This window comes from Mercenaria mercenaria, chromosome 7, assembly GCF_021730395.1.
Source record: "Mercenaria mercenaria strain notata chromosome 7, MADL_Memer_1, whole genome shotgun sequence".
In the NCBI taxonomy this organism is placed as follows: domain Eukaryota; kingdom Metazoa; phylum Mollusca; class Bivalvia; order Venerida; family Veneridae; genus Mercenaria; species Mercenaria mercenaria.
In genome coordinates this window covers 3229195-3238295 of record NC_069367.1, presented here as the reverse complement: position 1 = coordinate 3238295, position 9101 = coordinate 3229195, and positions in this window count along the sequence as shown.

Genomic DNA, 9101 nt, shown 5'->3' with positions numbered 1-9101 from the left:
ACATCTATGTAACGTTTGAAGTAAAAAACTAGGTCATGAGGTAAAATAATTTTAAAACCTTGTTGACACTAGAGATGTCACCTGATTTGCATACGACTTCAGAATGCTTCTCTGTTTAGAATATAGGATCGCTTTTTAACTGGATCACATAGATAGAAAACAAGGTTAATTTGTCAAACCATTGAAACCCTTATCAGTAATATTCCTGATTTACATAAATTGTTGTCAGATATCTGTCTCACTGAAATCTAAGTCTTATTTGTTACTAGGTTACCTACGGTAAGAACAAGGTCGTTCAAATCCCTCTTATTATACTAGTATGTCACTAATGTTATGACTAATTTTATGAATAAGTGCCTGACTATAAAACGTGTGACCTTATAAGATTGTGCACTTTACCATATCAAATGTTTTTCCCAAATACTTGTACAGTATATATCATGCGGAGATAATCATATAAACCAAAGCATTTTCTTGGACAAGGTATTGCACCTAGGTTTTAATAAAAAAAACTAATAGTGAGGTATTTGAAAATATCGATTCTGTTGAAAGTGTCTTTATTGTTATACACCATTTTTACTCTAAACACGTTTCATAGTCATTACTCAAAATGTCCTTCGTCTTGCCTTCCTCGGCTTATCGTGTTTAATGAAAATATACGGGTTAAAAATAAAATTATGTCTCTAACATTCAAAGTAACAAACTGATAAATATATTTCATATTCTTTGCGCATGCATTTAAATTATCTACTATATTAAAATTTGTACCAGTATGTTAACATCTGTTCTTACCCAAATGAATACACTACACACTGTGAACTTTGCTTGAATGGGCTATCTTCACATATATATTTCCCGGAATCACTCCATGGGCCTTGTCGTGATATACTACAGCAGTGGAATTGGTGTATATGCACATACCTGTACATGACAAAATAGGCTACATCCAGTTTGGTACACAATTTAATTTTCAAATTAAGAGAAATGATATATCTTGTTGTTCATCATAGATTATGATGTGTGCAATACGCCTACTTGTGTTGACTTTTTAATTATGTCTTAGGGCAAATAATCTCAAGTTAATTCGTACATGAAAGGGAAATAATCAAGTACAGCCTGACCAATAACCACCGACAACCCTCAAATTCTCCGTTCGTGCCTCTATCCCTTTATAATATTTACGTCCCTTTATATTTTACTAGTATCTAACTAACATGTGACCCTCGGTGTTTTTTGATAAATGCAATGAATCATTGTATTCGCCTTTGCTATATCATAGTGTTTACAATATAAGTTGTTGAATTATTTTACTTTTATAGTAAATAAAAACATATTATATATTGAATATTGTTTTCATATTAGTTTGATATTTCACTCATTCAGTATACACTAAATGTGTAAAGTAATATATTTTCATAGTTGAACAGCTAGGAATCATTGTTTCATTATTGATAAACATGACATTGTACTTTCGTGATTATTCACTGCATTCGCCTTCGTTATATCATAGTGGTTGCAATATACTTTGTTGAACTATATTACTTTCATGATAAATAAATACATATTATATCTTGGATATTGTTTTCAGTTTTCAGTTTGTAGTGTCCTGTCTCATCTAAAATGGACCCACGTCCAAAGAAGCAATCATCAAATTTGTTGTCAGTAAAGTAAGTCTGACGCCAAAGACATAAGTGGGATGTTAAGGTAGAGATAAGCGCCATCGGCTGAACGCAGGCCTTGAAAAAAAGCACAATAACGAAATAGTTTGTCATATAAAAAGTTAAGCAATGATATCCTGTATAAAACGTTTAGATATGATGGAAATAAATAAATTGCAGTCTGGATAAAGTTTAACAATTAGCATTTGCACGTGCAATAACAGCTTGTGAAATTAATATTGCTGAAAATCAATTTGGGTAATAAATTGTAAAAACAAGGATAGACATCAAACAGGGAAAGTCACGTTCCAAAACCTCAGTCTCCCCAAACGTTGCCCCAGCACGACCAACACGCACTCTCTCACACAAAGCAAGCACACTAGGGCCAAACGAACAAATAAAGGAACACAGTGGGGCACCGCCTTGGTAGGTCAGTGGCAAAACCACCACTAGGGAGCTTAAACCGGTTTTTGGTGCACATAACCTTACTTTAACCCCCACCATGTTCCAAAGTCACAGGACAGTGTTAAAGAAAAGTTATCCTGCCAGATGAAACCTAACATACGCAAAGGCAACAGAAGGCACGTAATGTAAAACACAAAAACACAAAAATGTCTTGTATATTTATATAAAAAGCAGTCGTTAATAACTTAAAACGCATGTACTCTATGCCTTAGAAGAAGACAGACCAACAAGAAAAACACCATTAAGGGCTCGTCAGACCCATTCAAAGAGGAAAGCGTAGCGTTCCAGTGTAAAAGGGCTGAACACTAAACATGCGGGTTTAAAAAGGGGTTTTGATATACCTTCTCGCAGAAGTGTCTTTAAATAAGTTTTATATTTTAAAACCAAATTTGAATTACGATAGTGAACTTTACCAAAGTATTTACGTAATATATAATAACGGTAGCCCTGATGAAGAAGCTTATTTGTAATATATTGATTACGTTCATTGAAGTCCTCAACATGACTACACGCTCTTGCAAACCGAATTAACTAAGAAATATATATCCCATTAGATGTTGCCCGGTGTACATCCCTATTCACCATCCAAATGGGGGAAAATTTACAATACTAAAATTAAAACCATCCCTCTTGTCATTAATGTAAGTATGTTTAAAATTGTCGTAAACAGAGAGATGTAAATCCAGAAATGAAAACGTAGTATCCGAATTGTTAGTTTATTTAAGTGGGGCTCCCGGGGATAAATAGTATTCACCAATTGCGCAATAAAACGGATTATCCATATTAAGAATATCATCCAGATAGCGTGATGTATTATTAAATGCAGTAATAATGTCTGCCTGTGTATCTTGATAAAGGTCCAACATGACACCGCTTTCATAATAATATAAACACAAATCTGCGACTAGGGGTGCACAATTTGTTCCCATGGGAGAACCAATTACTTGTCTGAAAACTGCATCCCCAAACCTGACGTAAATATTTTTCGATATAAACGAAATGGCTTTACAAACTTCGTCACAGGTCCACAAAGTATAATCTTTTACAATGTAACTAGTAAAAGTGCTTTAATGAAATTGCAAGCGAAAAATATAGCATTTTCCCTAGCAAAAGTCTTTTGAATTAGGACAGTTAGTTTTTCATTTATTAAATTATGTGGTAAAGTGGTATCCAAAGTAGAAAAATCGTATGTACTGACTAAAAACATTAAATTTATTATTAATTCTAAACTTATCCAGGATTTCGTCAGACTATTTTATCGACCAGAATAAGTTTTTACCAGAGTTTTCACATACTTTGTCACTATATCTTTTCACAAGGGCTTTTACAGCAGTAAAACATGATGTTAATAACTTGGAAATATTTGTGGTGGTACAAGAGCTTGAATTAGCGATAATACGAGCTTTATATGGTTGTTTATGTAATTTTGGAATCCAGTACATTGTAGGCAGTTTAATTTGCTGGTCATCTATACGCACTTTCAAATTGGAAACTTCAGTGATGTGATCAGCGATCAAATGTTGTTCAACAGAAATACTCATTGTACTTTAGTGCTATTTAGTTCGTGTTGAGAAACATTGATAAAATGTAGGCGTCAAATGACGATAATGATAATTGTTAGCCGCCTTGTCTGCTGGAACTAAACTTGAAATGAAATTCCTTGATTTCCTTTTTTCAGATGTCTCAAAGTAAACTTGGATGGAAGTAGTAGCTGATTTCTTTTAATAAAAATTTAACAATGTTAAAGTTATTGCGTTTTCAAGACGATAATGCATTGGAATCAGCATTCTCAGAACAGCATTATTTAACACAAAAATACGATAGATTCTGCAATCTGACCACGAGTCAGTTTTGTCTTGGCGTCTAGAAGTAATGAAAACCTTTGAATGATCAGGATGCTGTAATTGCAATAAGAACTGAAAATGGCTTGGGCTGAAATGTGCACAAATACCTCGTTTATTTGAAAGAAAAAGATGCATAGCTTCAGCTTACACATATTCTGAAGTATTCCTCATTCAGCAGGACGTTTCGCCCATATACTGCATCGTAATTAAATGTAAAGCAAACATAAAAAACCCGTTCATATTTAACACAATAATAATCTTAAATAACTGGAAAAATATTAATATTTAAAAAGACCGTAAAACAAAAAACACCATCAACTCGCTGGGACTTAAATAATGACCCTTCAAAAATTGTATATTGATATACTGTATTATAGAATATAGAATTATAGATTTTGACTATATCACGATTTTTTTTTCTGAATGAGTTAACTCTTTTATTTCGAGTGATCTCTTGTCTTTCTATTTAATACAAATGGACATATACATTTAATTGTTTGATAAAGATTCTTTTAGATTTAAATTGATTTGTAATGATGAAATATTTACGTAAAAGTTGAACATAATACATCTTTAAAGGAACGTGGAATAAAACAAATGTTTTGATGAAGTCATTTCTATGTTGCATGGTAATGAAATGTACATAAAATAAAGGCACTCGTTGACATCTACTAATACTATTTTTTCATAACTGAAAACAATATTAACAGATTAAAAAACTTAAAACCAAAAACACCATCACGTTGCCAGGACTTGAACTCACGACCCTTCGAAATATTGTATATTTATATGCCGTAATTCTGCATGCGGACTATTTCACGAATCTTTCTGAGTGAACTTTTGTCCTTCTATCTAACACAAATGGACACACCTATAGAATAAATCTGAATAATAAGTATAACCAAATCTAATTTCACTTTCACATTTAGCAGTTACTCTCTATATTCATGCTTTTGTTGTAACACTCATATATCGCCGCTGTTGACACACTTCGAATGATGTGTTGTGTAACCCTTAAACTATGAAATATAGCTGTTCTGTAAAATATGCATGGCATATACTGAAAACTGACAAGTTGTCTGCGGAGCATTTTCAATCCTTTCAGAAATGTTTTAGCCTCTGTATGAAACACATTGAAAGATTGCTACTACTAACTAGAAATTCTGTTGATCCGTTTAGGAAAAAAAATTGTTTTCTGTCAAGCAGGTAATCGCAAAAATAAGTTGTTCAAAGAGTACAATGTTCTGTGGGTGACAAATTACAAACCCCAATCCAAATCTTAATATTTCAAATAAGTCTAAATTCGGCAATTAACTCAATAATACGCAATGCAGATAATACCGATATTGTAAACACTATTGGAGAAGACATGTTACTAACTACATAACTTGACAAATACAAAATAATCACACAAACTTCAGAAATATAGTTAATTTCGATGGAACGAATACATAACGATTCAGTTTTTCGACGGAAAAGCTTCCATCCACAGCTAAATTCTTTAGGGAATAATGATACTTAGCCCTGGTACTAACAGAATAAGTTACATTTACTGCTGATAATCAAGATCTTCTTGGGAAGTCTATACTTATTTAATTGCACTTTTTCTACATTGGTTGATTCTCGGTCCTTCCTCGGAAAGTGAAAGTGACAATTTGGACATGTCATGGACAGTCTCGTTCTCAATTCGTCACAGAACCCTATGCACTCGACTCTTACATGTACGCAAGATTCACAATTATGTTTAAGCTAATAACTGATAGCATTTACAAGTTGTCGTGCGTAGACCGGTGTTCACTTGAATAAATACCGGTGTTTGGAGCATTATACAATTATTTGAAGTTAATGAAAAACACGGACATTTTCCGTACGAAAAAGTACGGAAATACAGCTTTTATCCTAAATCACGTACAGACGGACGAACAGATGTTGTCTCTTTTGTCACAAACATTCAGATTTTTGTCATTTTCTTTCAAAGCAAGTTTTTATTTGCAGTTATTTACCCAAAATAAATATTTTATAAGCACTTTTTCCTTATTAATTTTTACTGCTAATATTTTAAGCCAAAAATGGCAAAGTTCAGCAAATGTTCCCGACGGCCTGCCCGGGGAAGAACATTGTTTTTAATATTCGATTAGGCAATACTACTTATTAAAAGAAATTTCAGTTTGATACCTTACTTTTAACGCTTTTAATAATAAAATGAAATTGATGAATTGTTCGAAAAAATGCGACCAATATTAGCCGGTATTTATTTAAGTGAACACCGGTATTTATTCAAGTGAACACCGGTCGACGCACGACAATGCGATACGACATCGCGACAATGTCGTTTGAGAATGTCGTTTGTCGTATCGCATTGTCGCGATGTCGTATCACATTGTCGTGTGTCGTATCGCGATGTCGTGCGTCGTGCTATTGGCGCATAGACGACACACGACAATACGACACGACATCGCGACAATGTCGTTTGAGGATGTCGTGTGTCGTATCGCATTGTCGCGCGTCGTATTGCATTGTCGCGCGTCGCTAAAATGCAGGACACGACGCACGACAATGCAATACGACATCGCGACAATGCGATACGACGCGAGACAATGCGATACGACGGACGACAATACGACGTGACATCGCGACATATCGTGCCAAAATTGCCAACTCGACGCACGACATTGCGAAGCGACATTGCGACATTTTGACGAATGTCATATCGCATTGTCGCGCGTCGTATCGCATTGTCGTGTGTCGTATCGAATTGTCGCGCGTCGTATCGCATTGTCGCGATATTGTATCGCAATGTCTTTGAGGGGCGACGGACGACATTTCACATGGCACTAACAGGATTCCGTAATATTACTTCATTTCATTTAATTATTTGTATACTTCAGTATTGTTATACAATGACAACAAATATATAAGGATGTAAAATTGAAATTAATAATATTAGATATTGTTGTGTAACTTAAGTAATTTTTAAAATAAGGAAAGTTATATTTCCGCCATTTTGATGAGATTATAGATCCGTCCAGTCAGTGAACTCAGACTGGCGACATGTCATTTTGTGACCTTCAGACATCATCTAACAGTTTGGTATATGTCGCCATTAATCTTTTTTCCGATCGCACGTTATTCCCGTTCTGCAAAATATTCTGGATTACAGACAGACGACAGGAGTTGCCATTTAGTAATGATGAACCTAGCTTTTTTATTCGACGCCCGACTAATATGACACACATAATGTAAATTTGACCGGTGAAGCGTAAATTGAAATATGCAAATTGTCTAACATAATATTTTTGTATTTTGTATTTTTATGTGTTTCACCGTGAGAAAGATTCCTAGGGCTAGAAATAAATGTCAATATATATGTAGCTCTTTTTAAAATTTCATATAATTAGTGCGCAAGTATTTTTATAAGTTTTATCATTTTTATGCAGGCTCTTGCAATAATCTTTTACCATCACCATGTCGTAATAAGATAGAACTTCTGAGGTTGTATATCATTTATACAAGATGGCTCCCCGAAGAGGAAATGTGGAAAACTAAAAGAGCCGGACAATCAGCACTGAATATGTGATGCGATACTGCCGAGACCGAAAGACACCGAAGACAGCATTTTTCACCTCAGCGGTGATTCCCCCGTGAATCTGTGTTTCAATTCATCAACGTCGCTGAGAAGTTTTCATCGGTGTAGTACACTAGTGCAGTGTATTGCAGTACCGGTATTTGTATACCAATTTCTTTATAAAATGACTGGATTGATTTTCGAGATTTCTCAATCATTTAAATTCATTACCAAATAAGTATTTTCAACCAGGAGAAGGTCAAGGAACTACAACATCGCGATGAAGAACACTTTATAATGTGGTCTTGTGAACTATTTTACAGTATTTTCATATTTATTTTATCGAGTTTCTCTGCAAATGTTTTTATGTGGATTAAGGATGGAAACATAAGTCATGTGTTTAAACTGTCTGCTAAAATAATGTTTTAGTAATTTGCTATTGAGTTTCATTCCTGGTTCAGTCTATACAGTTAAAACGTTTCCCCTGTTTTTGTGAGAGTGATTTTTAAAATTTGGTCATTTTTGTTTTAAAGTTAGGCATCTTTAGGCAATTTGAATTGCTGATCAATTTTGTTGGCATACGAGTGCACTAAAGCCACTCGTTCGACTTAAAAGTCTGTTTTTTAATTACTTTTCTGTAATTTTGATCGTTTTGGTATGTTGACATTTTTTCTTTGAAATTTAGAAAATAATTTTAAGACACTCACATTTTTCTAAACTTGGTAACGTCTACAAGAGTGTGTATGTTCAATCTGGTCGATCAAAAATATATAGAGGTGAAAGTGAAAGTACTGTTTTGGTGTGATATGAAAATCAAGGTATAATGCATAATTTAGTTACTTTAGATCACAAATACCGTATTTATACAAATTAAAGTGTATTTTTTTTCAAAACCTGGTTTAGACATAATGTTCGATTACAAGTACAATAAATCGCGGATATTTCCACACAAATCACTGATATTTTTGTGCAAAGTACTTCAATTATATTAGGAAACCTAATATTTTTTCCAGTGCTTTGGGAATTTTGCTGATAAGTACTTTTCTATATAGTACTTCCGTGTTCGGTGCTGATTATCTATATTTAGTACTTTCGTATTCGATACTGCATATTAGCACTAAGTACTGTATTAAGTGCTTTGGGGATATTTTATGTGTATAGTGTTATACATTAACACTGTTTTGGAAGGTGTGACACTGGTTGAACTTAAACGTAACTTTGTCCCCCAGACTCCCTTGATCATTATGATTAATTGCTTATTATTCGTGATTCCTTTAATGCCAAACTTTATCTTGATAGCAAGACTTTTACGATTCAGGTTTACGGTAGAAAATGTATTATAGTTGCCCCATTTGAAAGGTTACTGTCAATGGGATTGCACGGAATTTCGACAACAATATTTCTTTGGTTGTTATAAAATCACCTGAAAATTATCAGGTTATGATATTTGCCCTCGTATTGTAAAAATTCATCAACTATCTACTGTGAAAGTTCCGGTCAGAATTTCCATATAACGGCCAAGACAATTTCCAGAACTTTGTGTAATCTCTGAAGCAAAGGTTGTAGATC